A 22,355-nucleotide genomic window follows, 5' to 3' on the forward strand; every position below is an offset into this window, starting at 1 on the left:
CTACTATGCGAGAATAATGCATCCCATGTTTTCATTATAGCCTGTCACAAGAGTAGGATCATTGAGACTGTTATAGGCTGGGGATTTAGCTCAGTGGTTCCACCGCCTGCCTTGTAACCACAAGGTCTCAAGTTTGATACCTGGTACTTAAAAAAAAAAAAAAAAGATTATTATAAAGGATACAATACTATTGACAACTGGCTGTGCTGTGAGATAACTGTGCATATTACAGGCCAGGTTTTCAGGTACAAAAGTCTTCATTTGATTTTTTTCATAGAAAAAGACAGTATGTACTTAAGTCATTTTCAAAATATCAGATCTCTAGTTTAACCTGAAATGCACGAAATTATGTTTTAATATACTGCTTATGTACTTTTCTAATATATATTAAAATAAATATATGTAATTATAAATTTTAATAATGTTTATTTCACAATACCAGTAATTCTGTATACCTTTAGTGATAAGCCCCATATTTTGGGTGCTACCTTTATAGGTGTTCTCCTAACACAGGAATAGTTAAAAATATCCCCAAACAACTGTGTTGTCATGAGAAGTTACCTGAATCTAAAGTATATGTGCCTATGCTCATATATGCAGACTATTACTCTGAGGCTAGAACTTTAATCCACTAAATTTTATGGGGGCTGGGGCTGTAACTTTGTGGTAGAGTGCTTGTGTACCATGTGCAAGGCTGCATGTTCAACTCTCATCCCTGTAAGGAAAGGAGAAGAAAAAGAGAAAAAAAAAGAGAAAAACAGAAAAAGCAAAAGAAGTTTTATGAAAATGCTTGGGATAATACATTTCAGTTATGTTAAAATGAATATATTTTTCTTTTTAAAGGTGTTCAGGAAGGCTTTTTTTGGCCCCGGGGATCAAACTCAGGATTTTGTGTTTGCGAGGCAGGCTCAGTGCCACTGAGCTAAATCCTCAGCCCTCAAGAGGGCTTTTGTAGGTATGCAATTAAAATGACTTAAGAAAGTCTCAAGTATTTTATAATACTTATAATTCGTTAAGGCAAAAACCTAGGTGTGCTTGAGCTGAGAAGCTGAAGGGAAATGAGATCTGGAAATGCACAGAGTTCTGAGACTTGGCCTGGTGAACAGCAGAAAAATGAAGGTAGGAGGGAGCATGTTCCTTTTATTTCATGTTGTGACTACAGAATTTCCATTTTGGCCACCGCATTACCACTGATGGTCTTTGTGAAGCCACAGCGTCATTCATTTTCATCTTAAACTCAGATAATGTACCTTTAATTAGTAAAGGCTACCGGATCCTTTTATAGCTAAAAGTTATGGTGCTTCCAGTTCTAAAATTAATTATTTAAAGATATTATGTCTTTCAGAAATTTATGACTTTGGAGAGGGAATCTACTATGGGATGAACTATATCTAGGGTGATTCAAATTGAATATTGCAGTAGCTAGTAGAGCTGCTTTGGCTATGGGATCACACAACTCTGAATTCAATTTTCATTTTGCTACTTACTGTCTATGCAATCTTAGACAATGTTCCCTCAAGGAGCTAGTAACTTTATCTCATAGGATTGCTACGAGGATTAAGTGATATGACATGTAGGAATAAAAATTAAATGGTAGAAATAATATGTAAAATAAAAGAAGTCACTAAATGTTAGTTTTGAGTGACATAAAAATTAAGGTGAAATGTGAGTGTTACTGAAAGCTCAGGTTACAACATGCTTAACTTTCAAAGGATATTAGGCAAACAATCTGTGATATAGATAGTATAGTGCTGTAGTCTAGAGTCTATATTGCTAATTTTATCATTTGTATTTAACTCTTCACAAACATTTGAAGAACACTGACTTGAATATTACTTAAATACTGCTTAAATTTAAAATTGGCTTAAATATTTCAATATTTAAAATATTAGAAAAAGAGTATATCTATTTAAATAATGTATTCAACAGTTAATTAACTACAAATTATGTAAAATATTTTTTCAAAATTTTTTTACATTAGGGGTAGGGGTCCAGACTATGCTCATTCTTATTAAAGGTGATTGTTCACTAGTGCTGTCACTAGGCTTAAAGTTAAAATGGATTCAATCTAAGACATACTTGATGACAGAGCCAATGGTTACCATATTACATGTAATTATTGAAAAATAATAAGCAGTTTATGTACTGTTTTTAAAAAAGCCAGCTAAACATTCTAGAGAAATAATGGGGGAGGGCTCATCAGATCAAGACGATACCCTGAGGTCATCTCTGCAGACTTTTGGGACTTGGGGACTTAGGAAGTCGGACTATCTCAAATTACTGGCAAGAAGGTCTCATGGCTTAAATATTCATGAGACTTGTGTGCAATGGTTAGAACTACTACTAGTTATTAGTAGTCAATATACAGTAGAAACAATGTTGATATCTTATGCTTTATAGTAAGGTAATATATGAGAAATATATGTGATTTGGGTATCCAGGTTACAGGATTCCTGTTCTTAACTCCAAAATGTCTAAAATTCTGTCAATTAATATGGCTTAAGCAGAAAATATTTCTGGGAGAGGGGATTAGTTCTTTTCACTTTAGTATGATCAGTTCAGTTTATTATTATAATTTTTCTGTTAGCATCCTTAAGAGAGTGTACACTGAAGGAATTTAAGTTTATAAGGTGAAAAATAAGTCATTTACAAGTAAGGGGAACTTGTAAGAAATGGCAAGTCTTTCAGTAAAGGCATTGAATAATGCCTACTAGATGACAAGCACTCTATGGCACATACCACCCATACTGGGATGCAGTACTATTACACACAACCCCCATTTTACAGACAAAGAAACTGAGACACAGTAACTTGCCCAAGGTAACACTGATGATGAATATCTCCAGTGGGTTTGAAAGTAACACTTACCTCTTGCTGTAACAGAGCTCTTGTTAGACAAGAAAGATAGTTAAGAGTATAAGAGATAATGAGGAGATGCAAAAATTGATGTGGAAGGACACCAAAAGCAAACTTTCCACACTGAAATTTAGTGTATAATTTGTCTGGTTCTTTCCTAAACCTCTAAGTGCCTGGATGTCACTTAACTCTTATTCTGCCCCTAATCCTACTTATTTTCTTATAACTTCCTAGCCCAGTGCCATGCATACAGGAGTATGGTAAGGCAAAGACTCAAAGTTTTCTGAGGTGTGGCAATGTGAGGAGTCAGGGTTGGTCACATATAGCAAATACAGATGTGAAAATCTGTATCTACAGATCTTATCACACATTATCATACACTGTGTACACGGAGAAAAACTATCAATTTAGGACAAAGTAGAGATTCATTGGACTTTTTAAGTAAATTCCTGGAAACTGTTACCACCTGAGAATTAGCATTTTTAAGGTCCTCATAGTGTCTTATATTACAACTAGCAGTGTGAAAATACTATTTCATTTTAAAAATGGTAAGTGTATTCTGTGTGTGTGTGTGTGTACATACTGTATATTTAATCCAGTCCTTCAGAAGAATAAGCATCACATAAAATGCAGAAAGTGTTAGACAATGAAAGCATCAAGTTAAATTAATGCAAGATAGTGACAGCATCAGGGAGACATTTTTGAATAATGTTGTATAACAATATATTTCATACCAAATGATGCTAATCTTGTATTATTAAAAATGAAAAATGCTACAATGTATTCTAAATAAACTTCATAGTAGGATATTTATGACAGATCACTTCAGCTTACTCCCACGTTTAAAATAAAACCAGAACTAGATGAAATTACAGTTCGTTATAATTTCACAAAAGCCTATAGAATAGATGAAAATCACATTTAATATAAATGTCATGTCATATAGTCATATTACTTTTGAAGTAATGGTTTTATTGGAGTAGTTTGAATTTTCAGAATGCAATGAAATCAAGACAGAATATAGTTAAGCAGAATATAGTAAGTTCACATTCAAAACATAACACACATACAGTAGCATAATCACGAGAAGTAGATTGTATTTGTCTAATGTCACAGATAGCTGTCCTGGACATCTGATGGAAAAAGATGAGCTTGTGTGGCTTATTAAATCAATTAAAATACAAATGCAAATCACGGTATTTTTATCTGTTAAAAAAACCTTTAAAAAAGGAAACCATATTAATGGCAAAGAGAAAATTGCTCAGAATATTGTGCTATGTAAGTCAGTGTTTATTTCAATGATTTGACTATTATGAATTTATAACTTTCTTATGTTAATAAAATACTTATTTCTTATTTTTAAAATATCTGTGAGTCAAGAATAAGATTCCTTTATGATAGTGTGAGTAATCTTGAGATTTGATATTTATTTATTGGTCAGCTTCCACTTTATTTATTTATAAATTTTTTGGTACCGGGGATCGAACTGGGGTCTTTGCGCTTGCGAGGCAGGCCACTGAACCGCTGAGCTAAATCCCTGGCCCCTGTCAGCTTCCATTTAATAAATGAAACATAGTGGTTTTTGGTCAAAGCTACCTAGGAAACTTCAAGGAATAACTTAGCTAACTGGCAAAATGACACAAAGCCAGGAAGGCTGCTTTGTTAAAACTCTTGCTTCATGGCTGATCTTTAGGTATGATTATTAGCTATATGTGGGTTCAGAGTTAGATTTACAGTAGTGTTGCTGAATTTATATGAAGTCACCTAGGCCTTTCTGAATATGGTACACATTTTAAGAAAGCAATCTTTGGCCAAAGTAGAGCTGATGGTCTTGAAATTGTTTCTACTTAGACTAACAAGCATGTAGCAATGTGCAAATCTCTGAAATTTAGTACTTTTACACTGGAGCTCTCGTAACAGTCACTGTTATGAAAGCCTTAGTTATAAGATGGCTATAACAAATTCTATTTTATTGGTTTTCTGGGGAAACAAAGTTATTTTGTAAATTACAAAGTATTATAAGAATTCCCAGGCCCTGAAACATTATGCTGTGCTCTTATACACATTAATATACAGTAAAAAAAAGAATGTAATGTAATGTCTTCTTGAAATCAACATAACAGCTTAGTGATAAAGCAGTTATTTTACTGCTATTTTTTGTTTCTCCCTGGAATGTCCTGTTATCACTTTCCTCCAGCTTTGGCATGTCCAGACCTTTTCACTATCCTTTAAGGCGAGGCTCAAAAACCACCCCATAAAAAGAATGCTCCCAGATGGAAATAATCTCACCCTTTAAAAGAGCAAAAAAACTAAAGACTTTGATATTATGCTTATTGAAACTATAGGCTTTTATTTTATCTTTTCTGATTATAAATCAATATACAGTATACCTGCTGTTGCTGTTCCCATTAGAAGGCTTCTTTATTTAAAAAGAAATCATGCTAAGAACCTTATAAATAACCCATGAAGTGGGAACCATTACCATTTCACACTACTGAGAGGCAGTTTAATGACTTAAGTGTCAACAAGCCACATGTGGTTCATATAACATGCACTCTATTGCTAGTGCTTGGCATTGCCATGTACTGGGACAACTGGCTTAGTTACTTAACCTCCCTGTCAAGAATTTATCTGGAAAATGGAGATGAGCACTTGACCTCTATCCAAACTCACAGGATTTGACATTAAGGGTGGGGAGAGGGAGGAGGAGGAGGAGTAGAGGAAGAAGAACAAGAGAAGAAAAAACAGAGGAAGAAGAGGTGGAGAAAGAAGAAAACGATGACCTTTCAGTTGTTCAGAGGAAAACTGGCACAAAGTAAATTTTATAATTTTTCTTTACTTTTCAACATGTAGAAGCTAATACAAACATAAGGATGAAGTACATACAAAATTTACTGAGAAAAAGGGTTCCATTCTGGACCATGGTTTTACAGGTCACAAACATTCTAATAATTAGGAGATTAGGACAGGCTAAATAGCTCTCATACCATCTTGTAGACCTTCCTATGAAGTAATATTAAAAACTTAATACTGCTCAAGGCACAAATACTCTGCTTACATGCTGAGTTTGTGCGGCAGACCTCAGCAATAGAAGGCTTACTGCAGAGGTCCTCAGAGTTTCTATGGCTCCTCTAGCGAACAACATCATTTCCTTTTTCCCTTCTTCATATTCTGGATAGTTTAAATGCTGTTTCACAAAAGTGCCTGCATCTGCAAAGATGTTACAATTCTTTTGCAGCTCACTTATTTTCTCATAGTTAGAAGATGAAGAAAACTTAAAAGTTATCAATTGAGCAGATTTTAATCTTTTTATGCCTATGCTTCCATTTTGGGAATAGCACATAACAATGCAACAATAAAAATTAACTCTTCAAATTCTTGTTCTTGAATTTTTCTAGGCAACATACATGAGTTTCATGCAAAAATTCAAAAAATTGCAACTTTTGGCATAAAAAGCGTTAATGAATGGAACTAATTTGGAGTAAAATTCAATTACATGTGTTAGTTTTAAGTTTTGTTCTTAATATGTCTCATCTCAACTACCTCTGTCTTCTCACTTGAAAGAATGTGTATGAAAGAAAAAAAATATACTTTGTTCTATTAGCCACATATAAACTGAACAATGAAAAATAAATTTCAAAATCAATACTTTTAAGAGCCAAAGGGTGTTGCCTACAGAATTGTCCATGAGTAAATTTGCTCATTAAAAAAAAAAAAAAGCAGTTGGCAGGATTTGAACATATAAAAAGAGGTCAATAATCACTATATAATATCTGTATTTAAATATGTGTTGAACACATAATTGAGGAAAACTGAAGCCATACAGAAATCTATTTCAAACCACCATTTGCAAAAACTGAGATGAAATCTGAATTAGCAAATTGGAGTGTATATAAGATACAGGGAATTCATGTTTACCTTTCTGGTATTAAACTGACATTTATTTACTCATTCACAGGAGAGTCAAAGGGCACTTTCTACTGACAGTTAAGTTATGAAGTGAATTAATTATAGCTCTGCTAAGAGTTCTGCTCCATCTCTAGTTCTTAGGCTGAGAAGTCATTGGAAACCTAAACTTTTCTGTGTATCTTTGCAAGAGGGAAGAGGAAAACCTTCATTAAGCTCTTCTTGTCATACAAAGGGCAGGTGAGGCAGGAAGACAGAAAAATCCTACTGAGTTTTTCAACTACTTAGGAAATCAAGTCCCTACACGTGGCATCATGACTTCTTGGAATCTCTGACACACCTGGTAAAGAAGTGAAGTACACTGCCAAATGTAGGCCAAACAGGTTAAAAAAAAAAAAAAATGTTCCTAACATTTTCTGTGCAGAGTTCAGAATTTGAGTTGAGATTTAACTAAACTCATATTCGCACTGAGCTTTTATGAACTACACAGTACAACAGGGGGCTAAGAGTGCTTCTGTATGTTCATTTGTTTTGTACTTCTTTTTTTTGGTACTGGGGATCGAGCTAGCGACCTTGCGCTTGCAAGGCAAGGGGCAGAACCACAGAGCTGTGTTCATTTGTAAGCTGTTAAAAAATAGGTAAACAGCTGAAGATTTTACTTAGTTCAAACATTTAAAGGCATTGTTATCTGGACTGGGGGTGTAGCTCAGGGTTTAGAGCAGTTGCCTGGCATGCATGAGGCTGTGGGCTCAATCTCTATTACCACAAATATTAAACATTTAAATACCACCCATGGATGGAAAAGAGCTTTTGGACGTTTCTGTTAGCAGCCTGGAGCACAATCTGTGTTTCTTGGTTTATAAGGGAACATTTCTCATACCGTAACAGATGCCTCTGTGAAGAATGCTTGCTAACCCTTTACATTTGCTTGCTAACTTTCTCTAGCCTATAATACTGCTGTCTGAGGCTGCCTAGCAATTTATTCAATAATTTTATTCATAAGATAAATTCTGAGATTAAAGACACAGGTAAAACATAAACTAAAATCGGATTTCAGGGTAGATGGAAGCACTCAGATGAGACCCCTTCAATGGTCTGCCCCAATTATGAGCTTCCAAAATATGGACTGCTCTCATGAGTAACATTTTTTAAAATAAATTATTCTTTTTCTAAACTTTTTTTATCAAAAATAAGCTCTTTCTAAAGGAGATTCTGCTGTAAATTAGTAACTATTAAGCATATGGAACAAGATAGGTTATTACATTTAAATACTATCAAACAATTAAAATTGATTTGCAAAGTATTAAAATCCATTAAATTTTAAAGTACTAATGGCCAGCTAAACTTCATTAGCTTATTAAAAAATCCAAAACTGAGGAAAGCAAAATGTCTCTCAATCTTTCCTTTAAATTTTAGCCTATGACTTTAACAAATTAAATACTTGGCACTTAACATTACAGTTTCATAGAACTACACTTTCATGTTATTTTATAGCAGAGATTCTGTCTGCTCTCTGGTATATGTCTTCTTTAGAAGGTAAACCTTACCACTATAATAAGTTCAAGAAGGAGCTGTTACTTAGTCAAAGTATTGTTTCTGTGCCAATGAGGAAAACATTCTGAACAGAAAGTAATATTTTGTTCTACAAAACAAAAAACCAAAACCCATGGCTATGGAGGATCAGCAATCTATAATGATAAATACATTAATTGTTTTGTTTTATAAAATGATTTATATGTGGTATCTTGACTTATACCACAGGATCGTCAATGACTGCCCTTCCAAATTCAGAAGAGCATTTGACAGGGTTTTTAAATATCCCCAAATTATAGATCTACACAACTGAGTTCTAGTCTTCCAATATTTATACAAGTTTTAAATGAGGAATATAAACACAAAGCATGTCAAAAGTTTGTTTGTTCTTTTATTAATATTTTTGATATATGTTCTGTTTAACTCTTTTTAAATCATACTCATACCAATTTTCTTTTTAGTAATAGGCTAAATATAGAATGTATTTTCTCTTGCTCATTACGAAACACAAAACAAATTGAGATCTTGAGAACATATTGTTTCCAACAGAAATGAACGAACTTAAGAAAATTCTGTGCTCATTTTAACCAAAAACTCAAGAAGGGGAATAGGTGGGTCAAATGAAACCTCTAAAAAATTTTTTTTGGGGAATCTCTACACTGATTTCCATGGTAGTTGCACCAGTCTGCTCTCCCACCAACAGTGGAGAAGGGTTCCTTTTTCCCATAGCTCCTCCAGCATTTGTTATTGGTTGATTTCTTGATAGCAGCCATTCTTTCTGGAGTGAGATGGAATCTCAGTGTTGTTTTAATTTGCATCTCTCAAATGACAAGTGATGTAGAAAATTCTTCACATATTTATTTGCTGTTTCTATTTCTTCATCTGAGAAGTGAGTATTCATTTCATATGTCCATTTTTTAATTAGGTCTTTAAATTTGGAGAGGGGTTTGATTTTTTAAAAATTTCTTTATATATTCTAGATATTAGCCCTTTGCGGAACAGCTAGCAAAATTTTTTCCCACTCTGTAGGTTGTCTTTTCACTCCTTTTGGTGCTTTCTTTTGTTGTACAAATGTTCTTTAATGAGATGAGACCCCAGCTGTTGATTCTTTGTGATACATCCTGTGCAATGCAGGTTTTGTTCATAAAGTCTGCCTACACCTTTGTCTTCAAGAATTCTATTGATTCTATCATCTAGAAGATTAAGTATTTGTTTTAATATTTAGATCTTTGATCCATTTCAATCTTAACTTAGTGTATGGTGAGAGAAATGGGTCTAGTTTTAGTCTCTGGCACGTGGAAAGCCACTTTTTCCTGCACCATTTATTAAAGAGGCTAGCTTTCTTCCGGGGAAGCTGTTTGATCCCTTTGTCAAATATATGGAATAAAAAAAACATAGGCATAAAAAAAGAACTTTTGAACCACAGGTAGTTTGGAATAAATTATGGTTCTGTAAGTCTGTTTCCTCCTTACCGGCTATACCAAATCACTTGCTTTATCCTGCCTTATTTATTTATTTATTTATTTATTAATTAAAATAAACGGGGATCAAACTCGTGTCCTTGCACTTTTGAGGCAGGCAGCAGAACCACTCAGCTAAATCCCCAGCCCATCCTGCCAATTTTAGAATGAGAGCATTAAAATACCATTATCCTATCAGAGATATAGACATTTATTTTCCCAACACAAAATTATGTAACAAGAACTCAACTATGTTGGGTAACATGGATCAGCTGGCCTAGTAAATATAACTGGATCATGTTAGGGCACCATTCTAAATCAACAATCTAAATCTAAATTTTAAGTGGTCAATGTGTACTAAAGTATAAAATTCCTTTATTTTGCAAATATAACTTTTGTCATGAACTGTCTACAGTCCAAGATTTTAATACTTACGTACATATTTAGCAAGAATTACCTTAAAATAATTTGCAAGTTATCAAAGTGCAGACACCAACACAAAGCAATATTCTGTAAGAATTGCACCTGTGTATGATTCAAGTTTTCACAAAGCTCTTTTATGATTCAAGTTTTCTTAAAATATTCTCACTGTGTCTCTTGATGACAAGTAAATGCACGACTTCAGATCTATGCAGCAGCTATACATAAATCATATTGTTAAAAATATCCATTTAACCATGGATACATACAATTCACTAAGTGACTCGATGAACTAATATATTACATCTGCAACAAGTTTTGAACTATACAACTAACTCCATCTTTTTTTCTTCTGCATTTTCAACCACGATATATCATCTAAGGTACAGAAAAACATCTCAAAAAGTTTTGAAAATTCACCATTAAACTTTCTAATGTTTCATTTTTTTCTTAGGTACTAGGGGTTGAACCCAGGGCCTCTCCACTAATCTACATTCCTAGTCTCTTTTATTTCTTTTGACAAAGTGTCGTTAAACTGCCCAGGCTGAGCTCAAATTTCAATATTCTGCCTCAGCCTCCCAGAGGGCTGATATTACAGGCATGTACCACCATGCCTGATTCCAATATTTACTTTTTAACAATCAAATATCTATAATTTAATGTCTGGTAGAAAACACTGGCATATGGTAAAACAACACTGAAATAATTCTGTAAAATTGTAAGTCACATGTTACTTCAGGTTCCTTAAAATTTTATATTTATGAGATAAAACAATGACACCCATTCTTCCCACCCTTTAACTATCCACTGCATAATAACAAAGTATGAGTCACTAAGACAGAAGTGAAGCACAACTGTATGTTTTTCAAAGTTGTAAAAATAATTACCAGATTATTAGTTTGTTTTGAATTGCTTACAATGAAAAAGCTTTTCTTGCTACACAGATAGCAAGCAGACAGACCAAATCTTACATACTATAATCAACACTCCTTAAGAGTCCCTGTACAGGACCTGAAACTTGTCTTGAGATGTACAATTTCTGGGTTCTGATCCTGGTTCTGCCACTGAGCAGCTAAGTAACTCTGCTCATATTCCTCTTTATTCCATTCTTCAGCTCACCCACTTGTGAAATTATGATATTATCTTTAAAAAATTATGATACTATCAGGGTATTTTGGAGATGTCATATATGATAAGAACTATGTAAGTTTTACCAGCCTGAAAATTACTTTAGATGTACACACAGCTAAATTAATAAATCTAAATGGACAGTGGGTCAGAACTGATGTATGTGCTTTTAAAAATAAACTTAGAAAATTTCAGACTAGTTTTAAATTTAAGAATAGGAGCCAAGACAGCATAGCATAGAGTTCCCATATAATTCATAGTTTTCCTTATTAAGAGATACACAACTTTTAAAGATAAACCAATATTGGAAGGACACTCAAATAGGCAAAATTAAAAATTTAACTATACTTAAATTCAGTAATTCCCCTAGGGAACCAAACTCTGAAACTTGTATTATAATTGGTGAGTTCTAAATGTAATGTTTGAGTAAGAGCACCGCAAATACTGCACTGTTGTACAATATTTTATAAGTCTCATTATAAAGAATAAAATGAAGCTGGTGCACACCTGTATTTCCCAGCATTTGGGAGGCTGAGGCAGGAGGATCACCACAAGTTCAAAGCCAGCCTGGACTACAAAGTCAGTCTGAGGCCAGCCTGGAGTACATAGCAAGATCTTATCTCAAAAAAACTCAAACCAAACCAAATCACAAGAAAACAAAACAAAATAAAACAAATAAAATTAAAGTTAATTGTTTAATTACCTCTATATACACATTGAGGTTGCCAACAAACATGTAAAGCAGAAAATAAATTTGGAATACATAAACTGATATTACTTCATGATTTTAAGCCTGAATACATATAAGTAAAACTACACAGGGTCAATAAATCTGGAAATGAAAATTAGAAGTATTTTCTTTCTCTTTGGAAATCATATTTATAATTATTAATACAAGGCTTTTGCTAGGATGTTAAAGAAATGAGGTAAAGAGCTATATCTGTAGAAACATGCAAAGTTGGATTTCGCAGACACAGTATTCAATGCAGACATGAACTATCCAAGTTAGTAGTCACTAGCTACATGTGACAAATTACATCAAAATTACTTAAAATTAAATAAAATTAAAGATTAAATTCCTCAGTGGATTATGGGTACATTTTAAGTACTCAGTAGTCACACTGGTTAGTGGTTACTATGTTGGAAAGCACAAATATAGAAAATTTCTGACACTGCAGAAAGTTCTATTGAACAGCACTGTTCTAGACAGATTATTTCACTAATTACACTTATTTCACTAACTCAGTCTTAACCAATACCTGTAACCTCTTACCTAAACAAATTATTTTGATTAAACTTAATGAAAAAGAAGCAAGAGGATAAGAGGACACCTTTATTTCATTTTCCAAAATGTTTAAGAGGATGAAAAGGAACAGGGCCCAGCCTGTTCTCACATCAGATGTATGGCCACCAAGAAATGGAAAAATTGCTGAGGTACTCAAAACTATTGCTGTACTCACGTGGCAGGATAGCAGTGGGCCCAGTGGCCAGGAAGACGCCTCTTCAGGGGTACATTTCCTCACTAGGGTAGGGGTCCCCATGGGGGGGCCTTCACACTGGTGGGACCTTCCCCATTTACGGGGCTGGGGTTCCTGCCAGTGAAAAATGGGAAATTTCACTGTTAGCCAGCTTTGAAACACATCCCCTGTGAGCTATTAGAAAACACTGCTTACTGGATTATTTAGTTAATTCAAAACAGGGTTATATGTGATAAACTCATAGAACTGATGAATTATGTATGATAGGCCACTGATTCTCTGCCTGCTCTTCATTCAGTTCCCCAGGAAAAGTAATCTATCTGCAGCATTACTGGAACTGTCGTTAGTATCTTAAATTTAGTTAAAAATCGAAAAGATTAGACTGGACCAGGTAATGATTTCTCCAATCAGGATAAAAAACAATTATCAGTTAGAGGCAGGGGTGAAAAGAGAAAATATAATCAGATATAACAAAAACCTCACAAAGTCTGCTTCTCATTCTTACCCCATTCCAAACTTTAAAACTAGAGCGGAAGATGAGAAGCAAACATTTGAATTCTATTTTCTTCTCCTAACCATTTTTTAATCTTGTTCTATATAATGGTGATGAAACTGTCAATAAAAACAAGAATGTGTTGATTTTTATTGAAACCAATTTTTAAAAATCCATGTAAGCAGTCTGTTAGTATCTAAAAATGTGGCTAACAATAAAAATCCCCCATGAACACTTCATTTACAAAATGTATTCTACTTCTACAAGAGAAACATTTCATTGCTTTAGGTGTAACACACACAATTACAATAGAAGTTGATAGGTACCTTTCTACTGATGTTTTGAAACTCCCTAATAGGTCATCTACACTCTCCAGTTTAGACTTTTTCTCCCAATACATTTCATGGTAGCATACTTGTGGGCAGTTAGGTAAGAAGCCCAATTTAATAAAAGTTAAAACCAAAGAAAATTCAAGTTTGTGGTGAAGTCAGAGAGAAGGAGTATGTACAAGTAGTGCATGTACAAGTAGCAGTTGTGTACTCAAATTCAAGCTATTATTTTCCCACCACCAAGTTCAGTTTCTGGATCTGCCTGATACACACTTCTAATATTCTGACTGGCAGCTTTCTCCTTTAATCTCTTGTAATTACGATCCCAGACAGCAACTTAGAGGCCAAGTTACTGTAAGCTGTACTCTCTTTATATTACAACCAGGGTGGAAGGATAGAGAAAGGAATCATAAGCATGAAAAGATGTTTTACATAAAATTAGATGATACATTTGAATATAAATCATATCACTTTCCATTTCATAAGGTAAATTTTTTTTCAATCATGTTCTCAATGTTTAAATGTTTTTGTAACAGGCAAGATTAGGGTTAGGTTCCTATCCAAATCTTTGTTAGATCTCACACAAGAAAATAATTTAGTAGACTGCTCCTAATTGGAATTAAAATCTCTTATTATATGGTTAAGTTAGGCTTACTGTTGCTGGTCAAAGTAAGGTTGCAAAGTTTAATTTTTCTGACATCATCAGATGTGAAAAGTAGTTCCAGAGTAAATGGTTAAACAAAAACATTACCAAAGACATAAAAACAAGTGTTTACCTCACATATCATGCTTTACAGCCAGAGGTTCATTCTTAAAAGATTCTGAGGTTAATGACTGGACACATTCACTCAAAATTAAATTCTGCTAGATTTCCTGTCTACCCAGAAACACTGTGATAGCCACAAATGAAAAACTGCTTTACAATAAATAGGCTTATCAGAAAAAAATGAGTTACATTAAGAATGACTTTTTAAAACAGAAACTTACTCTTAACACTACTTTGATAGTCATTTTGTTATACAGTCAAAACTTTCTTATAACCTTTCTGCCAAGTGAGATCATTCTAGGACAGCATAGCAAAGTAACGGTATGCTACAAATTCTAACATAAAATTACCTTTTTTGGGGTGTGTGTGCTTGTGTGTGTGTGTGCTAAAAATCAGACCCAAGACCTTATGCATGCTAAGCAAGCATTCTACTACTGAGCTGTACCCTCTGCCCCAAATTATTCTTTATAAAACATATTACTTTAATGATAGCTGAAACTGCTGTAAGTGGTAGTACTGGTTCACGTACTCAAATTAATGGGATAAAGAGGCAGAAATCTAGTTCGTACTCTGGTCACCTTGCCTTACATACAATTATATGACCGTTTTTACCTGGATAGGAATGCATTTTTCTTATTCACACAAAAGTCCATATATGTTAACAAAATCTTTGAAGACAACTGTAGAATGCCATATTACATGGACTACAAAATAAAATGCACCATTTTTATGAATTACTAAGGAAAAAACTTGCCCAGTTAAACTATACTGTAGTGATTTCTTATCACATAAAATGATTTTATACTTATTAAAGAGATCTCTTGATAAGTTTAACAGTGGCATCTGGTAATACTGATCAATTCTGAGCAGGAGAAAGAGGATTATGTGAGTAAAAAGGACTAAAATGTTTTCACATTCAGAGTCCAACTCTTTTGAATCTTTTCAGCTCAGAGATGGCTGTTTCCCCATAAAATATAGTCGTGTGTGATAAAGTATTAAGTGCTGCCCCATTATTGCCCCTGAAATTTTCTTAAAAGCTGCTGACATTTCCTTTGTAAGCTTTCTGTGCATGTACAAGTAGTGATAACTAACTCACAACAGGAAGTTGACCTGGTGATTGATATTGGAAATGTTACAATGCAGAAAGCTCAGATTTTTTAGAATTAATGAAATACAAAGACAGAGCTCCTGATTGAGCAAAATGTTTCTCTTTCACTCCCTTTCATCATCTAACCATTCATTCCTTCAATGGTTACTAATCACCTAATATATGACCCAGGCATTACATTACCTTAGGGATAGAGAGATACACAAAACAGTTAATGAAACTATCCCTGAGAATCTTATGTAGAGACTGGCATTAATTAAATGCAGAAAATTAATTAAAACTACATTAAGTCATACCCCAAAAGAAAAAAAAGCCACATAGTACAACATATAACTGAGTAGACCAAGACAGGGAAGTAAGGAATGGGGAAGAAGAAATGCGTCAGACAGAGGGAAAGCCTGGGTAAAGCCAGAGAACTTCTCTGCATGGGTAACTGTGCACTGAGAAACAGGAAAATCCAAACTTTTTAAAAAGACTACTATACTAACACCTTTGCACTTACGAAAGTGGGAAGAAGAAATGGGTCAGAAAGGAAACAGCCCATGTAAGGCAAGAGAGAACAAATAACTTTGCATGAATTAGCTGTGTACCAGGGAAGAGGAAAACTTAAGACTTTTTGAGGACTGTTACAATGATATACCAAACTACAGTAATAATGGGGTACTGAAACTGCCATCATGCTTCTCTGGTAAAAGTACAGGTTTATGGAGGCTACGTAATTAATGAAGTTTTGGTCCAAATTTCTCTCATGACAGGTGCAATGGATCTGTGTTATTTCCCCAGTCTTTAAGTGTATAATTGGGAAAACTTGTACTAGCTCAGACATAGGGGACAGGTGTCTTTTTTCTTTCTTCTTTTTGGTACTGGGAATTGAACTCGGGTCCTTGCACTTACAAGGCAGGCCACTGAACCCCTGAGCTAAATCCCCGGCCCCGGTGTCTTTTTTCTAAGAAGGGCAGAATATAGGCCCCTGGAAGCTTCTCCCACTACTCTATCCCAGATCAAGACAATAAATCAAAGCAACAATGTATATACAGTTACTGGAAAGAATTGCAGAGATTGGCACCACATTTAAGGACTTAAAGATGCAGGGGTGGTAAAACTTTCATAACTTTTTCTATAGCTTTTCTTTTCTTTTTTCTTTTTTGTACCGGGGATCAAACTCAGGACCTTGCCCTTCTGAGGCAGGTGCGGTGCCAATGAGCTAAATCCTCAATCTACCTTTTCTATAGCTTTCATGATCCTACAGGAAAAATTAACTAATGGATTATTATAGTATTAAACTGGTAGAAGCTCTAACAGCAGCTGTAATGCTAGATATGGTATTACAAAAGTATTGTGGTAATGCTTAATTTTCAGTCCCTATCCTTGAGAATCAAAAGCAAGTAACCTTCAGCATGGCAGGAAACAGAATAATTGCCTTGGAATAATGTCGATTCTCCTGATCTTCAAAATTTAAGTCATCCTGGATCATTACCACAATAAAGAGCATAATAACTGAATCTGACAAACAAGAAGTGGTACCTTAGACAGTCTAGTAAAATACACACCAGACACCTCATTAAAAATAAGGAGAATGCACACTGTTTAAGGTTTTAAAGGGTTCAAGGCTGTGGGGTATGCTGGAACATTCTCTCAGGTAAAGACAAAGTTTTCTCAACATCTACTATCCAGAAAAGGGAAGATTTCTTTGGGTTCTGGAGGCTGCATATTCCATACTTTTTTGACCCATTTTTCAGAGACTCAGAAGAACACGGAGACTCCTAGCATGTCCAGGCTACACAGTGTGCCTGTGGTGAGTGGACTTGATGGTACAAAACCTAGTCTTATGGATAATGACACTATGGAGTCACTGGCAAGTACTGAGAGGGCACTAAAAATACACACTGCTGGGGTTCTGTGGTACAGAACAACTTCCTGTTTAAAAACACAAAGCAAAGCAAAACAAAAGAAACAAAAAGTAGCCCTAATGATGTCACAGGGCCCAAGTCTACATGCATAACTATGGGTCAACAAATGACTATGACTTTTAAATATTCATTGATGTCGGCATAATTCTGGGGAGAAATCATTTCACAATTAAATTATGATGTCTGAGGCCTACTATTCTCACCTGTGGGCCGGCTATGGCAGGCTGAAACATAACTCTGTTTTGCCTTGGACCATAGCTGAGGCCTCGATGGTCCCATGAAGCTGTAAAGCTCAAGGGCAAGATTACATCAATGAAAACACTCTGGTTCTTTAAGAATCCAGTAGTAATACAACAAGAGAAAGTTTTCACCCAGGGAGAGACAAATTTCTTATCAGTTTAACTTATCTGAACCACTACTGTAAGAATTTGCTCATCTCATAGGATTATTGCCTCCCTCTGAGTCATGTGATAGTACCTATTAACCCCAAAAATAGTAGCAAGGTTGGAGTGTCTTTGTTTTTGCAAGCTCTGAGGCACTGACCTCCCAGCCTCCCATATACTTTGAAATTATGCAAGTCTATTGTCTTTTTTTTTTTTGATAGCCCTCATGGTTGCCCTTTCTAGTTGAAGGACTGAGTCAAGGTCAGATGGGCACAGAACTAGTCTGCTGTATGATGAAAATGGCATATTTGGGATTATGCTCAACCACATTGAGAAGAAATGAGTGAACTACTGGACTCCCGTATCACCAATGCTTTTTTCTTTCATGACCGAGAGAGAGAGAAAAAGGAATTCAGAATTAGTTGAAATGGACCTTTACTGCATTGTAGTCTTATGCAGGAGGACAGGTGAACAACCAGAACAGAATACTTGGTTATCTACTTCAAAAGAAGAAAAGGCCTGAGTTAGTCTGGACCCTGACTTCGTGGCTGTTTGATCAGAAGCCTACAACAATGAAAGATGATGTGGTAAGAAACTCTGGGAAAGGGGGTCGGGCAAAAATTAGGTGCATTTTTGTATCTTACATCAATGCCCATTGGGAAGTAGCACCAAAACATTAAATGTGTTGTCTAATGTTAGCAATGAGGTGTTTATGATGACTCATTTTCTGACCGTAGGCCAGACTTCCACATAGGCCAATACAGAGTGACACAATGGGCCTATAATAGAAGAGCCAAAATGTTTTCTTTCACCATTGTTGAAAAAGCTATTGTTAACTACCTAATGGCAGCAATGGAGACTGATTAACACCAAGCCATCAATACAGCACCTTTACATAAGGGAGACTAGTACATCACTGGATGCAAGGTTGATTACACTGGGTGTAGGTGTCAGTTATTTGTCTTTATAGAATACTTACTCTGGACATGGGTTTGGTTTCAAGTTCCCAATACCTTTGTTACCACTACCATCCCAGGGCTTAAAAATAACTTCTCCATCAACATGGCTTGATACCAAGCATTGTCTTATGCCAGCGTATCCATTTTATAACTAAGGGACTATGACAATGTACATATCACCTTTAATCCCTTAGTTTTAACATATATTCCCACAGTTGCCCATAGTAGAAAGATCTATTTAAAAAGTCAGGTGAGGAGCCGGGGATTTGGCTCAGTGGTTCCACTGCATGCCTCACAAGTGCAAGGGCCTGAGTTCAATCCCTGGTACCAAGAAAAGAAACAGGGGAAAGAAAGTCAGCTGAAGTGACATTACGAAGACAGCTCCCTACAGAGTTCGAACAATGCCCTCCAGGATGTGATATATATACTAAGGCAATGGCTGACATATGGTGCTGATATATGGTGTGTGTTACCAAGAGCCAAATACCTGATTCCAGGAACTAAAGGGTGAAAGTAGGGTTAAAAATTTGTTTCTCATCCATGAAAGTTTAGTCTCTACTACTTAAAGGTCCTGACTCCTAGCTAGGGTTGAGGTGTGATTTTTACTGGGAATTTAAGTTTCACTGAACCTCAAGCTCTAGCTACTGCCTAGATACTTTGGTCTCCTCACGTTCAAATAGAAAACTTCAAGAATAATGGCTCAACAAGAGCAAGGTAAGGGCTGAGATAACTGAGGGCTGCAATTCAGATTTTATCTTAGTAGGTAAGCAATTCCAACTGGCAAAATCTAGCCTCTGGTGAATGAAATCTAGAATGGATAGAAAGAGATGCTGAATATTATTAACAGCCTCAGAATCAGCTGCAGTAGAAAGGGAGGTAGTTTGTTTCTATAACTCTCTTTAAATCTTTCAGAGAATATGGCAGAGGTCCCCCCTGAAGGAGATTTAGTTATTAATTGTACTTATCTCTGATCTGAGGGAAGAAATGAGGACATCTTACTCTCACAAAAACAAAGGCCCCCATCCTGTAGTATGGAAGCTAAGTTTAATGTAGGGCATAAATGGATCAGAGCAGTAATGAATCACTTCAGATATTCTTGATCTCACTTGTGCCTAATTCCAACTCTCTCACCAGCACCAATTTCACAGAGATACAGTCTTCTGATCATTTTCTGCCTCAGGTGTTGCCTCACATTCTACTGCATTTATATTAACACTATTCTGCATTTGCTCTTGCACAACACTCCATAAGCTATGTGAGGCTATGGAGGAGTTACACACTGGAGGATGAATCTTTGGCCAATGAGAAAGAAACTAGGGACAAAATTATTCCTTCTTTCTCCCTTTGTAACACTTTCTTAAAACAGTTTATATGATTTCTCAGGGACAATCCTACAGGAATGAACAATAGCAGACAACTTGATAGTTTATCCATGTACTGTACTTGTTTTTCCCCTACCACACTATGTTCTTCTTGTATTGCACTCTGTTTTTTGGATTTTATTCTAGATCTCTGCTGCAGGCTTTTCTGGGGGGTAAGCTAGGCTGAGACAGATGTAATGGTCTGTCGTGCCTGTCTAAGAGGTTATTCCTCTAGAGCTCAAAGGTACTGCTAAGTGAAACCGCAGGCAGAAATCACACCATTCAGAGAAGGATACAGAATGGGAAGAGAAAAGGAACTATCCTTTGTTCTATGGCCCAAAGGGAAGACTGTGGAATGGCTAGAAGTAGGTGAAAAACTGGAGTGTAATATCGTCATTGTGAGGGAGTTTTAGCAGAGTTCACAGGTAATATATAGCTAATGAGTTGGTGCTTTTTAATTACTAAATTTCATTTGATTGTGACTGCTATGATATTACATATAATGTGTGTGTGTGTGTAGATATATATATGTATATATATATCTACACACACACACACACACACAGAATACTAAATAATATAAAATAAGTGGAGGAAATATTTTCAAACCTCATTCCTGAGGGGTAGTCCTAGGCAAGAGTGAAAGAATCAGTAATCAGTGACAAGAACTTTTCATCTGAGCCTCACTGGAGGCCGAATCAGTAGTGGATATAGACTGAGAAAAGGATGATTTGGCTTGCTGAGTTAGTATGTTAAGGAATTCTACCTTCTGAAGTTTGCTTTTGGATTAAAAAGAGTGTTTGATATCCAAAATTTTAAAAGGCTCACAAAACAAGCTTTTGTAAGGGAAGTTTGTAGAAAAAATATAAAAACAAAAAGGAAAGGAAAAAAATCTAAGAAAGCTCAGAATCCTGAGTAAAGCACATGTGGGGAAAATTAATTTTATATATCTATTAGTTACAGGATTTACATTTTAAAATTAAGTTTACAATTATTTTGTTCTTCAATTCATTACAACTTCTTTATTTTAGGGTTGGGGATGTAGCTCAGTGGCACCACAACTGCCTCGCAAGCTCAAGGTCCCCAGTACCAAAAAACAAAAGAACCCCCCCCCAAAAAAAACCAAATACTAAAAACAAAAACTTCTTTATTTACATCAATATAAACAAATAAAAAAGTTATGCTTGATTTTCATCCCAATTTCCTGTCTGCTTCAGTTAATATTCCTACTCCTATTGTTAGTAATCAGTACAGCAATACCCTAGGTCTTTATTTTTTAAATGTATTCATATTTTCTTATTCCTAGACAGGTTTTATTTGTGTAGTATGCATTATACATGTCACATTTAAGTCCAAAGTTGTAATTAGCAATATAAAAGTCAGGGACTAAAATCATGCACAATAGGGGACTTCAATTTAAATCACGAAGCAATGTTTATTCTTAAAGTAATTAAATAAGAAATGTTCTTAAATGTGTCACTACAGTAGTAAACATGTTTCAGAAGTCCCAAGTGGAGAATTTTATTTACTGTCACTGCTTTTAGTAATTAAAACCAGGATATATTTAATGTATTCCGCTCATATTTCCTTGTGTTGTACAATTGCACAGCGCCTTTCAAAAATTACAGCATACACCTTGAGTACGACGTAACTCCAAAACAAGACTGAATGGATACTACCTATCAGAAATGCTGGGGGCCTGCTCCAGCTACATTAACATTAGATCAAAGTGGGTTCCTCTAATGAAGCTGGGTCTTCTTTTAAATAACAATAATAGAGTCACTGGAGCCCTACTCAAGGTGGTGCCACAGTCTCCATATACCAAGCTTTCCAATCTCAATTCTTTGATTCATTATCAGGTAGCTGGCTAGTATTCCAAAAATTCCAATTAACTTTGACAACATCTGCTTGCCAACACACAGTGGGTATTGGTCTTCATGTAATGCTTCAAAATGCCCACTGATACACAGGGTTAAGACTTGCGTGGTTTAAAATTTAGCATAAAAACCACAGCACTTTTACAAACAGACCTTTCTCTAAAACATTCCCTAAAATGTCAGTAGCAAGGGATTTATACGATAGCCTCTAGGTGTTCCAAATTTTCAATGCTTGCTTCCTCAGACTAGTGACCTGCCTAATAATAAGTCAGTCTCTAAGGATTTAAATATCTACCTATACTGATGCAAGTCAACAAGAGAAAGAGCAAGGAAGAACAGGAAAACAAACAAACAAACACAAAAAACAACCTTGTGAGGATGAACTGGC

The 22,355-nt window shown here is 35.3% G+C and overlaps 1 protein-coding gene across 3 annotated transcripts in view; it reads right to left on the reverse strand.

Moving 5' to 3' along the window:
• The window catches only part of Ube2e2 (ubiquitin conjugating enzyme E2 E2), a 265,295-nt gene that overhangs the window by 88,152 nt on the left and 154,788 nt on the right, over positions 1–22,355 (reverse strand). The gene's annotated exons all lie outside the window — the stretch shown is intronic.

The sequence above is a fragment of the Fukomys damarensis genome, unplaced genomic scaffold (assembly GCF_012274545.1).
Source record: "Fukomys damarensis isolate Sample0158 unplaced genomic scaffold, DMR_v1.0_HiC HiC_scaffold_28, whole genome shotgun sequence".
Classification (NCBI taxonomy): Eukaryota; Metazoa; Chordata; class Mammalia; order Rodentia; family Bathyergidae; genus Fukomys; species Fukomys damarensis.